At 32.0% G+C, this 18,906-nt stretch overlaps 1 protein-coding gene across 1 annotated transcript in view; it reads left to right on the forward strand.

Annotated features, from left to right (window-relative positions):
- The window catches only part of Glut1 (Glucose transporter 1), a 316,432-nt gene that overhangs the window by 58,308 nt on the left and 239,218 nt on the right, over nt 1-18,906 (forward strand). The window contains exon 2 of the mRNA XM_043050490.3: nt 18,297-18,369. The gene's annotated coding sequence lies outside the window, so the exon portion shown is untranslated. The remainder of the gene's footprint in view (nt 1-18,296; nt 18,370-18,906) is intronic.

Genomic DNA, 18,906 nt, shown 5'->3' on the forward strand with positions numbered 1-18,906 from the left:
AATGAATTAAAATTAATTCAAGTTTGAGTTGTTTCAGTTTACTCCTTTTTTTCTGGAACTAATGTAACTGAGAAGGCGAAAACTTCTTTATCTAGTCAAATGAGTAAAACATTTGCTTTAATTTTAAGTTATTTAAGCTGACTCTTTTCTTTCGAGTCAAGTAAGCTCAAGAGGAGAGAAGACTCGTTTTAACTAGGCTATTGAGTTAAAATTAACTCCAGTTCAAATTTGTTTTTACCATTTTCAAAGATTTAATACCATTCGCTCAATTTTAAACTATGCTCATCTATTAACTGAAAATATTTGGTTTTCTTGAATTTAAAGAAAGCTACTATGAGTTGCATCCGAAACTTTGTGCTCTTTAAACTCTGAGTTTCCAAACATAAGTGGGTCTTAAATAAATGTTTGGTAAGTTGGGAAAAATTACGTGGGAAATTTTAAAAAAAAGCCATAAGTTTAATTATTTATGCTTGTAGAGTACCTCAGTTTTAAAATTTAATTATTAAGCTATTGTATGTTCACAAATATTTTCTGGTAATAATTTATCTTGAACTACACTTACATTTTTTAATTAAAAATTTTTATTTACCAAAAATTTGCATTCATAACAAAACATTAATTTTTCTTTAAAACTATTTCATTCAAAATTTTAACTTTATCCTTCATTATAATTCATATTTCTGCTGAGAACAATTTTACTTATGCTCTGAAAAAATTCAAAGTGCTAAAGGTGGCAGTAATTAAAAGTTACAAAATATATAATCATATTGAAACTTATTTAAAATTTGATCGATACTTTTATTCTTTTAGAAAAATGCAGTCAACGGGCTTTGTTATTGGGCTTTTCATTAATTTTAGGAAAACACTTATAAGTCATTAATTAAATAAATTTTAACTACCAGTTTTTATTCTTATATTCAGTTTATATTATGTATAATATAAGCATTTCGATCTTCTTCCAAGGACTTCAATCCAAATTTCAATTAAATGCTGACAAAATGTTAGTATAAAATTTACATTTAGAAACGCAGGGATCTCAAATTTGAATCAGTAAGTAATTCAAATAACTTTGATGCTTCTCTTTGCCCGAATCTAATGCCAACTGCTCCGTTTTTTGCAAAAGTTTTAATGGTAGTAATTTAAGTACAAAAACCTCTAGAATAAGGATATTGAGTTTGCTCTTTAAAAATGTCGCCACGGTAAATTCGCAATACTTACCGTGGCGACATTTTTAAAGAGCAAATTACATTTTTAAAGATGCATTTAATATGATACTTTGAATTTTTTATGTGCAGTGGTGAAGGATACGACTTAAGATGAAAAATACTAAGGGAAAAATAACTGAAGTTTCATCACCACCAGAAAATAGTTTATCACAAAGCGGAACAAATTGGCTCCTCTGGAAACGTATTCCGTTTCTGACGTATGCGTTTCTTTACGCTGTTTTTCCGATCTCTGTTGCCAAGGAAAGTACAAAAAAGCCAGTTTAAGTACCTAACACTTGAAGCAATGCCATTATTTTGAACTATAAATACAATCTTACCATGAAGAATTATCTGGGCTTTAGAACAGACAAATAACCTCAATATTTTAAAAGTTATTAAACTTTTTTAAAAACCGCCAATTTGGCGACATTTTCCCACCTATATGAAAATTATCAAAACCAATGCTTTATTCTCAATTTTTGCAAATATTTATGAGTCCAAGTAATGCAGCATTGGAGTAAATTTTCAAATATTAAAAAATTAAATCACAAACGCTTTTCATTTTCAGTAAACTGTGGCTTTTCTCCATATTGACATTTTTCAAAATAAGCATAGACAGCACTGACTTTAGATAGGCTAAAATTGACCTAACACTCATGAGTAACAGTTGAAAACTCACGGCAGTTTTAAAAATATCAAATTATTTGCAAAAAACATCATTTCGTATTACGACGGAGCCTTCGAAAAATCGAAAAACAGCTTTAAGAAAGATGGTTTTTTTTTCTAAAAGAAAGAAAAAAAAGTGGTAGCGCAAGTGCTTCGTTATTACAATTTATTTTGCAAAAACAGGATAGTTTTGTCTTCCATAACGTAAATATTCATATTTGGATATGAAGTTCAGGAATATTACTTTCATATATAGTACGAAAGAGGAAAACAACAGAAATTTATATACACTTGGAATTATTAAATGTGCACTACCACTTTTGTCATATAGAGAGATCGATAAATGTAAATATATGGATACCAACTGTCCCGCTTTCTCTAGAAAGTTTTATCCAGCAATCGAGTCTTCCACAGGACTGCCAACTTTCCATGCTTATTTTGTGAAATTTTTTTTCTAGTGGTAGTTAAACTTGTGTTTTAGTGTATTATCCTTTGTTTTCTAAATTTGATTTGAAATTAGTTTCCGTACCACTACATGTAAAGGATTCAAAAGTTTATGTGAAAAACCACTTTGATCAAGCTTACTGGAAGCGAAGCATATAAAAGTGTTCGAAAATTCTTAATGATTTAATAATTAAGTTTTCAACTCACCGCTACTTTTGAATATTTCAATATCGTGTGTTACACACCACTTTGTTACTGTTTAACACGTTGAATGCCCCGCTAATTTTACATTTTTCTCCCGTCTGGCACCAAAGCTAAATAACTACTAACTAAATTTACAAATATTTGACCGATTTTACTAGTTTATAAAAGCACCTATGACGTATCTGAAGTGGTAGAAATCACGTAAATCTCGGTGCGCTGCCGCGAAGCGGCATGAACCGATTCATCTGTAGTAATAAATCGATGATGAGGAGTTCGAGAGGGGGTTCGTGTGAGTTGACCTATCTGAAAAAAGTGGTGAATTATATAAGCTTACAAATTGTTTAGAAATAGTGGTGGATAAAAATCTACTACATTGAATTTATTAAACCAAGGTCCCGCAGTGGACTGATCGTTAAGACACGGCTCCGAGCAGATCACCGAAGTCAAGCATCACTGGCTGCGGTCAGTGTGCGGGTGGGTGACCACTTGGATCAGTCTGCGTAGGGACCGAGGGTGTGCGGTATTGGTCCTCGTTAAACTGTTCTACCGTAAAGTGCTCGACTTCGCGTGCAGGTCGTTGAGCTACCGAAGCGGGGGTGCCATCCCCTCTGCAGAGGATCAAAATTGTGATGACTTGTCTTCGGATCATCCTCAGGGATGTTTCCCAGACCGTCGCCAATAGCCCATTGTGCAGCTCTAGTGCGACATAAATTAACTACAACTACAACAAAATTAAACCAAGAATCACAACTGATGAACTACCACTTGAAAATATTTATTCGCTGTCCCGAGCAAGCTGGCACGGTCTTTTATAAATAGTCCGCGCAGACTATTTAAAAAGTGAACTAGTTGTGCGCATGAACCCAAAACCTTTTATAAAAGTCTAGTCCTAGTGTTTTGATTTTATTAGGCACCTGGGTCTCGAAGCGCCCCTATCCCATTCATCTAGAATTTTAACACTGTTTTGGTTGAGCATTGAGGTAAGCAGGAAGTGGAGTTGCTTTTATGAATGTTTCAAGCACTTTGCTTGAATAACTAAAAAGGAATCAAAAAATAAAATGAGCAGCTTGCTCTATAGTTGTGTTTGATTGATTTTGGAGTTGTTCAGAATTGTATCAGCATTAGGAAACGTTATTTTCAGAAAGGTTGATGAAATTATTTGTTTTGATAGTTATGATATGAGGCGTCGGAGGTGAAATGTGCAGCTATTGGTCTGTAGTTTTTAGCTTTGATATAATTTTCAAATTTAAAGACTTCATTAAAATTTACTGTTTTACATTCTATGACTTTATCGAAAAAATCTGCGTTTAGCTTGTATATATGCTTTGATAGAGTTGGTATTTTGAGGTCTGTATGTATATTGGTATTCCGGATGAACCATCTTGCACGGGTTATTTTTCTAAGGATCTTGTTTTAGCATTGGTTTAATTTCTTCAGTAGATGTTGAGGTATCGTTGTCCAGGCAGGTAAAGCATAGGTAAGTATTGGGCGGATCATTGCTGTATATAGTAGCTTCTTCAGTTTAAGTGACATATTCTGATTATATATTAATGGTTGTATGACTATTATTGTTGCATTTGCTTTATCTATTGTGCTTTTGATATGATCATTCCAGGAGAGTTTGCTATTGATTATAAGGCAAAGATAATTTGCTTTTTTAACTATTGGTATATTGAACATTTTTGGTTGAAGTTGTGGAAGTATTTGTATTCTTTATAAGAGTACTAACTAACTAACTAATCAATTTTTTCAGAGTACCTATCCATGTATGGATATCTGCTCTTTCATCTAAATTGAATAATATGTGGTGGAAGGGAAGGGAGGTGCTGCGTTAACATTAAGTTAAATCTCAGAATGAACAATAATTGATAAAATCAGGTCTGAGTCATACATAAAAATAAATCGCAAGTTGATACATAATAAAGGGAACAAATTGAAGATAAAGATAAAGAAAGAATATTTGCACTATTCTTTATAAGAGTAATTGAGAGAAATTTATCATATATATTTAAGAATTGAATCTGTAGTGGTTGACAAGTGAATAAGGAAAACCAATAATATTCATAAATAAAACAAATGTTTAGTCATATATTTGCTACCACTTTCTTATTTTCACTAGATTTTGTATTAAGTGACTCGTTCGGAAAGTGGGCAGAATGGTCTGATCGGACTACCTTTAAAAAAACCGTGTGAGGCTTGTGAAAAGTTTTGAAAAAAAAACTGCAAATTTTCGATTGTATTTCTCAATTATTTCTAAAACTATTTGTGAATTCCGGAACAGTTAGTAACTCTGGGTCTACGGGAAAATTCTGTCCCTGAAAGAACCTTCAGCACAATACACGAATGTAAAAGGTGTCTTCATAAAAAAAGTGGTTGTGAATTTATCCCTAAATCGATATATATCAGTTGTGCGATTTAGTTAAGTTAGAACATTACCATTGAGTTAAAACGTAAATACACTTTCTTTTATAAAATAACTTTTTGCATTACTGTAACATTCTTGCGAAATATTATGCTTTTTGCATAATAAAGAAACGAAAAATAAGTTGACTTTCTATCACTATTTACGTGTTTAGTCACCTTTTAAAGTATTGGCATAAAATTAAACTACATCGCTACTCACTTTATTTCTTGAAACAGAATCACTATTTTTGTTTGATCACGCTTATTCTGGCCTCCCAACTACTACGATTTTTGTAATATATTTTTTAGAGAGGTAGACATTTTAAAACTAATGCTTTCAGAATTTTTGGTAATTTTGCCTACATTTTAAAAATTTTACTATGAAACAGATGGAAAAGTGGCGTTGCATATGAACTTTTAAATAATTTATGTGTAGTGATGTGGAAAATAAGTTCAAATGAATACAAAATAATACATTAAAATATTAACTTAACTACCACTAGAATAAATTTTTACAAAAAACTTACAAAATTGGCAGCACGGCTGTAAGAGAAGTACAGTGTACTTTTAACGTATACGGTACTTCTCTTACAACAGTACTGAGCACTGCGTACTTTCGCGGATGGAACTTGCCGGTAGATTTTATGCCCCGGCCAGGTGGCCGAGCGGTTAGCGCCTCTGACTGCGAAGCCAATGGCAGCGGGTTCGAATCCCGCTCTGGGCATGGATGTTTGTTCCTCTTGTGTTGTCCTCTGTTGTGTGTGATGAGTGAATGTGGCCCACCCTATGAACGGGTTTGTGGCGTGGGCAATGTTACTCGCCTCCGTGACTTTGGTTCACACGTGCCCACTGGGTAACGCGAAATGAGTTACAACTCTGGCATCTTCTGAGGCGAAACGAATAAAGTTCAGTGCCTGCCATTCGAGAAAAAAAATATTCAAAATGCCATTTTGTACTGGTTAGCTCGTTGCATTTTAAGAATTTTCCTAAATGTTGCAAATTTTAACGCGTAATTTTCCATTACTTGATATGATATTTTGATAAAGGCTACATAGATGAGATTCCTACCTATTAAAAATTTTTTATAGCATTATCTATTGACAATTTCCCCCCTTTTTTATAATTCATTATTTAAGTTTTTAGAATATTTGTGAAGGAGAAAGGAGATTACAGGTTTGCGTCGGGGTTACTCATAAATAGAAATTTAGAAAAAATTACAAGAATAAACTCTCAAATTTATAAATAACACAAACCAAAGCAAGAAACTAGAAAACAAAAAAAAAAAAAAAAAAAATTAAAATTCTTTAACATACCTTTATATCTATTGTTGGCCCGATAGATCACTGATAAAAGGGTGTTCCGAGTCAAACTTTTGTGGTTCTCTGACCAATGGGACACCGTTAATTTCGAACACTGGTTTTATTCAATAAAAACCAAATGTGTTTCTTCAAATATTGGATTAAAAAAAAGTTGTTCTATCCTTGGTAATAAAAAAAGTTTCAAAATCACCCTTGGCTATCAAATTTATCGAATTTTGAACTAGAGTCAGATCTCAATTCACAATCGAATATCCAGCGATATTAAGAAGGAAAGGATGAAAATCAGTTTTTAATAGAAAAAGAAAAATTCGAATTTTAAAAAAAATCTACCGAAGATGAATGTTTTTCTGTCAGACTGACCACAGTAAAAATGTTTTGTCGAAAACTTCGCCAAGAAATAATAACAAAAAGAAAAGTTCAAAAATAAATACATAGAAATGTTCTTACTTATTTCAGAAGAAGGAAATGTTGCGTTTCTACCCGAGCAATTTTATATCCTTTCAAGAGAAGAATGGGTTCAAGGTTTCTCGAAAAACGACTGAATTCTGAAGAAAATGAAATCACTGCGGTTTCGGGAAAAATGGAGCTTTGGAACAATTTTATTTTACCGCCGTTTTTTTTTCTTCTTTCCATCCACGAAAAATCACTGTGAGAACTCGGAGATTTGAAAACACTGATGCAATTTCGAACGAAGAGTTTGAAATTTCTAAGAATTGCAGTCCATTTTCCCTTTACTACCATTTTTACAAGCAGTCGCAGCTAACAAATCAAAAAGGTTAATGTACAAAAAGTATATCGAAGAATAGTATTATTCCAATTCAAGTTTAAAAAAGGAAGAAAAAAATTGTCGTTTTGAGATGTAATATTCAACTTATTTTCAAAACGTGGAACAGTTTTTATTATTTTTGTTAGTATTTCTTTATAAAAATCATTGACTTAAATGAGTGTTGCCTCTTTTATCCATAAAATTTTAAAAATAACCTTTGAGACTGATAATTCTCAGCCGAACTTGTTAAATTGCATTTGTCCATACCCTTCAACTAGTACGGAATTCCCGTAGTTTGAGGAAATATTTTTTAAGTGGTTGCAAGTCTAATATGTTAATACTTCAAAAAATTGGCAATGATGCTGAGAGTTTTCAGCTGTACTTTTAAATATTATATAGCATTTGTCCGTACCCTCTATTTACTACGGAATTTCCGTAGCTTAAAGAAATATTTTCTCAGTGGTAGCAAATGTAATATGTTAATAATTCAAAAAATTAGCTGAGATGCCAAATTTTCTTCAACTACGAACTTTCTTCAAACTATGTGAATCAGCACCTTTTAATAGTTTCAGAGGCCTTCCAACGCTTTTTGTAAAATATTTTACACTGCAGTGGACATTAAAAAACCTAAGTTTTTAGGATTTTTAGTAATTTTAGGCACGGAATTTTTCCCAAGAACTTTGTGTTGAAGAAACCCTTTAGGAGAGACCATTAAAACCTCTCTCAGCAACCAGGTAAACATCTGCACCCAATGCGGAAGAAGTCAAATAAGGAAACACAAAAATATCAAAACAAAAAATTTAAACAAATAAGTTGATTAAAATCTATTCAAAATATTTGTCTGTGTGGCTCTTATTTAAAGAGCTCTTTTTGACAACCTCATGTTGAAGTTAGAGTGTACTAAAGACGATGCTATCAATAATGTACTTTGAGAGTTAAGGAAACTTAAATTAGGAAAAAAAGATTTAAAAAATGTCCAAGAGGTCGTGAGTTCGATCCCCCCGGTCGATGGCTCCTTGTGTAGTGACTGGTGTACGTAGAATCTGTCTAGTCATTAAGTCGTCCATGTTGCCATAACAAATCAAACCTCCGGGGGTAATGAATTGGAAATTCCTATTGAGTCAGCTACTAGTTTATTAAAACTTTTACAGCAGCTTCTTATAAGACAGTATTAAAATATATCCTCGGTGGGATTCGAACCAACTACCCTGCCACTGCGCAGAGTTTGGCAGATGGGTAAAATTACTTGAACAAGAAGATTCTAAAGCCGCACTGTTCTGTTCGGTTTAGCTGGGCTCCTGAGGCCAAATACTGGCTTTTTTTCCCTTTCATCATAAAATACCCATAATGGACATACATAGTACTGTTTGTACTACTGGTTCAAAGAACCCGAAAATAAAATTAAAAAGAAAGCATATCATGGGTGATACGCCGGCATGATGGAAATGCTCCACATCTAGGTCTTTTTGGTTGGAAGCAGTGAGAGAAGTAGTGTAGCTACTTGATCGTCTTTGAGTAGTTCCTTAATAAGGCTTATGAATTTCGCAGCATTACTGGGGGCATCCTGTGTTTTCCTAGTGAAGATTCTATGATTCCCCATTGGTCTGACACCACAGCCCGTAAAACAGGCAGGGTGATCGCCTTGGCAGTTGACACACTTGGCTGGGAGGGAGATAGGCTTCACAAAAAGATAAGTGAAATGCTCTCCTGCGCATTTCATACAGGCTGGTTCACTGGAACATGATTTCTCAGTGTGACCAAACTTTTGGCACTTGTAACACTGGATGGCATAGCGCCCTCCGTGAAATTTCTCAATTTGAACAGGCAAAGTCGGTAGTCGCTTTGTAAAAATGAAATCCCGATATTCTGGGCAGTCTGGAAAGATGAAGAAGTTTGTAATCACTGTCATGCCTCTTTCTGAGTTGCTCGATGATGATTGGACGTCGTCCATTATCCTCTACTTCTTTCCGTAGAATTCCTGTTCGGTGATCTGCTGTGAGTCCCCGCATGAGAAATTTAAGTTTTCTTATCTAAAGCCACACAAACTTGTATGTTTAATAATAAAATATCTAATTTTAATATTTGAGTGATAACTTGAGCTGGAAAAAAAACCTTAAATTAAAATGTATCATTTCTAAATCTTAATCCCTTTTTTATCCTAAGAGCAATTTCTTCTGAGATTTTATATTAATTTTCCATCTTTATTTCTGAGAAAAATATTAAGTCTCGAAATTCTCTCTCATTAGTTCTCTGAGCAAGCGGAAGATCTCTTACAATCCATCAAAAACCTTCCTTGACGTAAAATTCTCAACTATAATCCGGGGCATTTATTACAGCATAAGAAACGGGGTATAAGTCTTATTCCTCGTGAGGATACTTAATACCCCTTTTAATTTAATCACTTTAATATCCAAAGAAACTGCTCATTTCGACCCCCCTTTCCTCCCTTCCATTCATTTTCTTTTCAAGAATCTTCTATCTCTGGATGTTAGCGTTGAGCTAAAGATTCGAGAAAAAGATGGCATCGAGAGAGAGCTGGTTTAATTTAAAGAAAAAAAAAGAGACGAGAAATTACGTGAAAAGAGACCCCCCTTACCCCGCATCTGTTGCGAGTTGTACTTAAAGAGCATGCATTAAGTCTGCGATGTACTTATACGTTATGGTTGGCAAAGTGCCAGCGAAAGCTGAATTGTTGCCACGAATCGAGAACAAATTATGCGATGAAAAAGAATTTTCTGCTCTTAGAAATTTTATCAAACGTTACATTTTGTTTATTCTATCTCTCTTTCTTTCTTTTTTTATTCTTTCTTTTATCTCTAATAGCTATTTGTATATTTGATTATTAGGAGCGAGTTGATTGTCTTCTTTTTAAAGAAAGAAATGTAATGGTTGCTTTATTATTTGAAATTCTATCGTAAATAGAGATTTAATGAGAAAAGAAGAGAAGAAATATTAGGAAAGGTTTTTTGTCAATTTTCATACTATGTATTTTTACTAATAACTTTAATGCACATGTCTTAAATGAATGCGTGAAAACTAAATTGGGGTCATCAATAATTATTTTAAACCTAAATAAATTTAACAATTATTATGAATAGAAAAAATTATTTAATTATAATAAGTTGACTGAAAATTACTTTTATTAATGTGTAGAACGATCGTAGAGGGATAATTGAATAAAGTGGGTCATTATAGTTTTATGTAATTTAACTTAAAATTAGTTTTATTAATGAATATAAATATCGATGAATTGCGTTAAGGGGTAATTATTGTTATATGTAAGTTTACTTAAAATTAACTTTACTAATGCGTATTAAGATCGTAAAGGAATCGATGAATAACGTGTGAAATTAAAGCTATGCGTAAGTTAACAGGAAATTAGCTTTATTAACTTTCATTGAGAATGTAAAAGAGTTGATTCATTGAGTTAAGCAGGCAATTATAATTATTTGTAAGTTCACTGAAACATTAGTTTTATTAATGAACATAAATATCGGTGAATTGTGTTATTGGATATACACATGTTAGTGTATATTAGTTACATGTAAGTTAACTTAAAATAAACTTTACTAGTTGGTATCCCTGATGAAAACTTGCTAAATGTGTTTGTATAACTCATATTCAGGATTTCGACTAAAAAAGCAAGTGGTGACTAATAAAATTCAAATTAAGCTTTTGTAGCTTTTTTTTTAGTTTACTTTTGACAGCCATTACGGCCCTTTTCCCATTCATCCTGAAATTATACTAAGAAACATATATGACAAAAATAAAGCTTGGGGCTCAAAATGGAGTTTTGACAAGAATGGTCTGGTCTGGTCTGTTTAGTCTAGCTGGGCTCCTGAGGCCAATAATGGCCCTTTTCTCATTCATCCTGTAATGAGAACTTAAGCAAAAACAATAGACAGATTACATGAAATGCAACAATTAAATGGCACATATTAAGGTAGAGAAAAAAGAATGGCACTTTGCCATGGTAATAAGAAACAAATAATTGAATGTATAGAAAAATACAAGACATATTTACAAGTAGAATAACTATTTACAAAATATGAGAAGAGTTAGCAAAATTCAAGATGAGAAACGACAAGATCATATAAAATTTCATTAACAAAAAAGTGTACCTTTGCTAAAGTAGAGACCCGATCGTCCTGGTTATTAACCACTCGTGTCGGGTTGCTCTCTACACTAAAAATTACTCGGATTTTTATCCACAGTGGTAATTACGATTGAGTCATTAAAGAGATAATAAACCAAAATGAATGAAATTTTCACCACTTTTTACAGTTTTAGTCGCCTGTGGCATCCTTGAATTATTGGAGTTAATCAAAAGTATAATAAAATGATAGCTTTAAATTTTTTCATTGCTTTTAAAAAAAAACACCTTTATCAGGTTTTGCATTCAGACACGTCATTAACCCTTTCGCGCCGACTGTCACAAATACGTGACAGCAAAAAACCTTATCAATCAGGGTAAGAAGATAAAACTGGTAATCAAAGTATTTCTTTAGCAGATTATTTGTGGGCGGAGTTATAATTTTTTGATTTATTTAATTCACCATTACTTTGCTCAAAATAAAACTATTTAGTTATACTTTGAATTAATATTGATTATATATGTGATTAAACTAACAATAATTAAAATAAAAGCAAAGTAAGTCTGTCAAATTAGTAACGACTACACTTAAGTTACCGTTTTTTATTTAATTGCAACTTGATTCTGATTTTGTACGAATGCTTTTCTGAATCACCCGTCCCCAAGGGGTTAAGGGAAAAGAAGCCAACGAATAAAAAGCATTCTTCAAATAATATTAATAAGGTTATAAACATACAATATAACCCAGATCTTATTGTAAAACTCATTTTACATGCTTTAAAATAATGTCTCTTTAATTATGTCGCTTGGATTAAAGATAGTAGAATTTTAAGTAAAAGCCAATGATTGTGAGCATGAGTTGAACAAAATTGGATCGTGTTACTTAAACTTACCAGCTTGCACTGAACAGCTGATGAATATTTCACACCTGCCAAGTCTTCCGGATTTTCCCGAAGATTTTATTTTCATATTTAAAGTGGTAGTAAATATATACTATTTTTTCTTTTATAAATTTAATTTTTAAATGATTTTGATCACCGCTATTCTTACAAAAATTAAGCACATATATCAATATGCGTTACTATCATGGTTGTCAACTTAAGTTTTCTCAAATACTTACTTAAACGCTTGCTTAAAATTGAAGTTTTAATTCCATTTTAATACCACTGGGAAAAATTATAATGGAAAGGATTAAAAGTTGGCAGGTATGATATTTTCGAGTGGTGGTCTTTTGTTTTGATGTATGTTTCTTGGTTTAGAATATTTGATTTCTGAGATTTTTACTCACCATTTTCTTCTAAATAATTTGAAAGCTTATAGACCACTTTTGTTTCATTACCTTGGACCATAGCTCCAATCTCAGTCCGCTGCCGCAAAGCGGCATTAATTGATTTGTTGGATTTTTGAGACATATAAGGGGGGAATGTGTGAAGTGGGTGTAGAATTGGGGGAAGAGGGGTTGCCAAGCACCAAATATTAAAGTCATGAGTGAGAAACCAGTCGGTTGAACATATGATGAAATCGATGGGAAATTAAACATAATTGAGATTGAACTAGATTAGAATATAATCATATTTACAGGGGTCAGAATAACATTAACATTTACGCTGGTATAATAAATAGAGAAAATATATATAACTATTTACACAAGATTGAAAAAAAACAACTGTCGACGACAAAGAAAAGATTATATGAGCGATAGGCAGTCCTGCAACTACCTTGTCTGTGACTCTGTTATAATGATGACCCAAGCATCCTGGTAATACCACTCGTTTCTGGGTTGCTAATCACACTAAAGTTACCAATTCATCGTTGCCACGGCTGTGACCCATTTGGGTCCACTTTGCTACAGTGTATCCCTATTGAGCATTTTAAAAAATTAACGAAAAATCTGCAAATTATAGTTAGTAGTTCTTACTGTTTTTTTTTTTTTTTTTTTTTTTTTTTTAATATTTTGTGGATTTCGGAGCAGTTGGATATAAACAAAATCAAAATCTAGTAAATTGCTATATGATAAAAGATATTGCTATTATATTTGATCTAAGTGGAATAGCTTCATGTAAAACAATTAAATAATAGTTTAAAAGTTATATATGGGTGACAAAATAATACGAACACTTTAATATTAACACTATGTAAACCATTTTTCTTATAGCAGCAAATGTTTTAGAATATTTTGCATGGGAAAACTGTTGGCACAATTTGAAAGAGCACGTTTGAAGTTTTTAGAAATGATGTCGTCTTCGAATTGACTGAAATGAGAAGATAAAGTTAATAACTTCTTTTTAGCTTTAATATCAGTAATTTTTGAATTATTCCTTAGAATTATGATATTTATGCAAGGATTCTTTTAGAATTATAGTTGTTATTGAAAAAAGGAAGAAGCTTTCAACTTTCTACTCTCCTTTTGATCGATGCAAATTTTTCATGGTTAAAAATAACACCACTTCTAAAGGCTTCAAGCGGGATCTTTAAAATTGTACCAATAGTTTTAGTATGAAAAATTTTCCTGAAACATTCGCTGCTAAAAGAGAGTTTACATCGTATTAGCCTAGAACTGTTCATGAATTATTTTGTCATCTTGTATATTGTTCAATAAGACTAAAAAGGAGAAAATATTTTTTGTCAAATAAGGCTCATCACAGGCTTATCATGGCACAAACATGGGCAGAAAATATAGGCACATCATTTTCAAAAGCCGTAGAGAGCAGATTCGATGGTAGAAAGCAGGGCTCGAAGAAAGTCAGAAATTTTACCCGTCCCCGTGGATGGCTTGTCCAACAATGTACCCGTCCTCCTTTGAAACTAACCCGTAGCTTCTAAATAAATAAAAATATAATTTTCTCTTATTTATTACAAACATTTATATAAATTGCACAATGAATTAGTATTTACTAGGATTACAAATACTAGGTTACTAATAGTAAAACCTAGTATTTCTTTTATGAAATAATTTATTTCTTTTATGAAATAATTTAAATGACTAAGGTCAAGTTATCTGCAATGTCAATTTATCCGAGGGTACTTCGTTTTTTAAATGAAACAAATATGACGTTTGCCAGTTCCACAATCAAGTCAATGATTTACAGAGGTTTCTGCACAGAAATCTGAAAGGGGTTTTCCATTTAGGTGGATGTTCATAATTGCGTTTAACGCTTCTTGTTTAAGACCAGTACGTAATGTGTTTTTTTGTAAGCTCATTGCTGAAAAGCCTCTTTCAACCACTGCAGTACTCCCAGACATAGAAAACATCAATTCCACCAAGCGCAGTATGTTGCTGTATTTCTAGATTAGAGGGTCATTTTAGAAGTGAGGCGCTAGACTCTTGAAATTATTTGTATTATGTATTATTGAATCTATTTGTTATTATTATGTATATGAATCTATTTGTATTATTGTTATAGTTAAATAAAGTTAAAGTTAAGTTAAATTAAAAAATTTTTACAGTGCATGTAGTTACATTTTTTTATTTATTATTCATTGCTACAGTATAATTTATTTATTCATTTTTTGAGTGTTTGTTTACTTATAACATATATTTTTATGCACAGTAAAAATCAATTTAATGGCATCGTTGAAAAAAACATTTCGTTTTAAAAATAAGCACTTTTTCTGAAATATATTCGCACTAATTCTCTCAAACAATTGCTGCTCCGTCTGAAATTGAAATCAAATTGCTTCTGCGTGGGGAAAGCTGTGAGCAACTGCTAGATGATTAACGTATTGTTTCAAACTGATTAGGGTGTTAGGAATGGAAGAGTGATTAAAGAACTATAATACAGTTGTGCTGTGTATTCCGCTTGGTTACCGTTAAAGCTTATACGTTATACGATATTATTTTAAAAGAAGATCCAGCTGGTCGCAAAAGGTGGCTAGTATCGTAGCTGTTATTGTTTCTTATTCCACATGATCCAGTTCTTAGCTAGGTCAAATCCAGAAGACAGTTCATTCACTAAAAGTCACGAACCAGCTCAAAATTTTCAAATAGATCATTCTTCTATAGTTCTAAACAGGAGAGCAAATGGTCTGTAGTAGACTTGGCACACAGGAAACTCCTTTTGTCCTTGCACATATAAGAGGGTAGGTACGATTATGTCCACTGATAAATCTGGCAATGGTGTTGTTCTGTAATCTTCTATGGCCTCTCAGCTTTAGTGCACCTCCAGGATATTTTTGTTGGTGCCAGTCATGAACAGATGGAATCCTCCTGGTCCTGTTGTTATCGACTCTGACTTTCGAGAATATTTTCGTCTAGGCAAGAGGACCACTATTTTCTAGTGGCTCAACAGAGCCCTGATTGGTATTGTTGGAAAATTTGTTTATGATGGTTTGTAAACGAAAGAAAACTAAGGACTGAATGAGGACACTAAAAGAGGAACTAAAGACAATAACCTCATTTTTAAAGAAAAATTTTGCACTCAACTGGCTATTGCAATATTTAGATATTGAACTAAGCAGGAAAGCAGGAAAGATGCATTTTTTAAAGCACTGTACTCTTTTTAAAAGTATTGTACTGTTTGCACCTTTTCTGTACTTTATTGTACCCCTTAATGTCATCTTTGAGGGGTACACGTCATTGTGGACAGCCACAATATTTCTTTCAGCTGATCACTTTGAGAGTCTATCTTGGTCGAATGGTACTGGGAGGCTGGAATGAGACATTGTTTTATTTATTTTTTTATTGTTCTTTGATCTTTGTTTTTACTTGTTTCCATTTTTGAAGTTCACTGCTATTGAAAATAAAAAATTTTATTCCATCAATGTGTTGCAGAATTCAATAAAAGAACGAGCTTGAATGGATTAGTAAACATTGTTTAATAAATTCAGAAATACCAACTTGCACCAGACAACAGATAAATACTTTTGAGTGCTAGTTTTTCAATGTATGATTTTTGGTTTAATGAATTCTATTTGTAAGCTTTTTAAGCCCCACTACTTCTAAATAATTCAGAGGCTTTTCTGATACGTCATTTTGTTACAAATTAGTCGAGCTGAGCCGTTTAAAAAACTGGTAAATAAAATATTATTTCGTCAATGAGTTGCTGAATTCAATATGATAGTCATTTTATTACAGTTAAACCGTGTGGAGTCATTTTTTAAATGTATAAAATCTACCTAAAATCTGAAAATGTTAGTTTGTAGTTCTTTACCGTTTTTTTTAAATATTTTGTCAAATCTGAAGCAGTTAGCGTTTCAGTAAGTATTGGAATTTATGGAAATTAAGATAAATTTAAATACTTTTTTACTTCTTAGGAATCACGTAGACAACAGGATTTTTTATTCGGATTTTTGTTTTAAATAAATAAATAAAAAAAGAAGCCTACAAACATCAATTGATTATTAAACATTGATAAATAAAACGGACATAACTACCAGCAATTTTTAGAAATATTTCATTGCATACAGAGTCTGACTAAGGCAGGGGCATACGGGGCAGTTGCCCCGGGCCCCCGCATCGGAAGAGGCCCCCAAATCAAATAGAAAGTTTATTTTACGTTTCTTTTCTTAATGAAATTTTTTTTAAAACAAAATATCAGGACAATGTAAAATCCGTCAGTTTTATGTTTACTGCTTCTTGAATTTATATTAAAAACACAATCGATATTTTGTAAATCAATGGCATTCTAGGGGGCGGAATTCTACTAAATTTTCGCATTTAAGATGGATAAACTTGGCTAATCAAAATCTTGTATTTTTATATATCGCAAAATGCTATATGCTTTCAAAAATAAAGACTTCTGATTGGTTTAATTGAACCATCGTAATTTCGAAAAATTAGCTGAATTCCGCACTAATGTCAACGAGGATATGGATTTTTTGCAGATCGAATTTTGCAGAAGAATTAGTCGAGCTGAGCCGTTTAAAAAACTGGCAAATAAAATATTATTTCGTCAATGAGTTGCTGAATTCAATGTGATAGTCACTTTATTACAGTTAAACCGTGTGGAGTCATTTTTTAAAAGTATAAAATCTACCTAAAATCTGAAAATGTTAGTTTGTAGTTCTTTACCGTTTTTTTAAATATTTTGTCAAATCTGAAGCAGTTAGCGTTTTCGTAAATATTGGAATTTATAGAAATTAAGATAAATTTAAATACTTTTTTACTTCTTAGGAATCACGCAGACAACAGAATTTTTATTCAGATTTTTCTATTAAATAAATAAATGAAAAAAAGAAGCCAACAAACATTGAACAATTGATTATTAAACCTTGACATAACTACCAGCAATTTTTAGAAAATATTTTATTGCATTTGCATATGAAATAATTTTCCATATTTTTTGCATGGTGCTCGTCTCCATTGCAATCCCATAGCTGCCTACTTACACGACCATTGATAAAAAAGTTTCTTAGTGGTACCTACATTATAGCGCTTTGATGTATTGAATCTTCAATTGAAAGTTTAAAAAAAAAATTTCAACCAATCCGACAAATCAGTAATTAAAAAAATATGTAGATATGATTTTTTTTAGACTATTTATCTCTTAAATGTGTAAGTAGTTTAATTGTTAAGTTTTCAACTTTAATTGTTGTTTTACTACCACTTGGTAAAATCTTTTTCAGCAACCGTACAAGTTGATAGGTATGCGATTGGAAACAATTTATTTCTGTTGTTTTCTGTTATATTAAATTTTTCAATCGATCTTAGATATTTGGCGCCTCTAATTTAAAATCTGCAATCGGCTTCAATCTACAAGCTACAGTTTTAATGCAATCGAATACTGCATTTCAAATCAGAATTTTTTTTTAAGTTCACTCGTGTTATAACTAAGTGCTTCCACTTCTCCACTACGTACGGAGTGGTAGAAAGAAGGCGATAATACGTTTCAATTTATGCCATACGTAACGGTCGTATGTTCGTAGTTTTATTGGTGTTTTCATAGGAGCTGGCATATAAACCTACACGTTCTTTAGAAACTTGTATATTCAGAAATTTTGCACACACGCGTACTGTTGCTTACAAGCATCAAATTAAATCTGATTTAAATCACATGGTAGGCATATTCACCTCACTTCTTCTCGAGTTGTAAGTATTCAATTGTATCAACATTGATAAAAAACATTTTTGAAATGATTTTGTTACGTAAATGTTTTGTAAATGAATTTGAAGCATATTTTTTGAAAACACATTAAATGTTATAAATTAACTTTTTTCTAATTAATCTATAAGTATATTTCTTTTCTTTTCCTTTTAGATGAACAGTTAAGAAAGGAGAAGTTTTTATATGGAATGTTGAAATTTACGGATAAATAATAGTTTTCAAAATGGTGAGTCCATTAATCCTTTTTTTGCTTTATTTTTATTTCCTGTGCTGACGTCCTCATGTAATTATAGTAAAAGTGGTATAAGTCGCACATTAGATATATTTCCTTATAATATAGCTATAGCATCTGAGATATGGTAGGTAATGCTCTTTTGAAGCAAGTGTTTCATATCTTTTTCTTGTTTATATGTATAGCTTTGGCCTGGTTTATCTCTTCGAACCTCCATAACAGTTTTAAATTACTGTTCGATTATTTTTGAAAATATAAATAATTTATCAATGATTTAGTTTATGCCAGGATGATCATAATGTAACGTTTGTGTTTGAAGTTTTATTGCTAAAGAACTATTTCAATTATTAGTAAAATTACTTTGTGACAAATACTGGGTTTATTACTAATAATAATACTTTTTTACCAAATCATTACTTCGCCTATAAAGTTGGAATTTATTAAATAATGTATATGTTACCGTGAATGATCGAAATCAAGAGAATGTCGACTTTCACCGGTGAATGTCAACAATCGCATAGTCGCTATGGT

The sequence above is a fragment of the Parasteatoda tepidariorum genome, chromosome 4, assembly GCF_982258835.1.
Source record: "Parasteatoda tepidariorum strain Cologne lab strain chromosome 4, Ptep-v5.0, whole genome shotgun sequence".
NCBI classification, from domain to species: domain Eukaryota; kingdom Metazoa; phylum Arthropoda; class Arachnida; order Araneae; family Theridiidae; genus Parasteatoda; species Parasteatoda tepidariorum.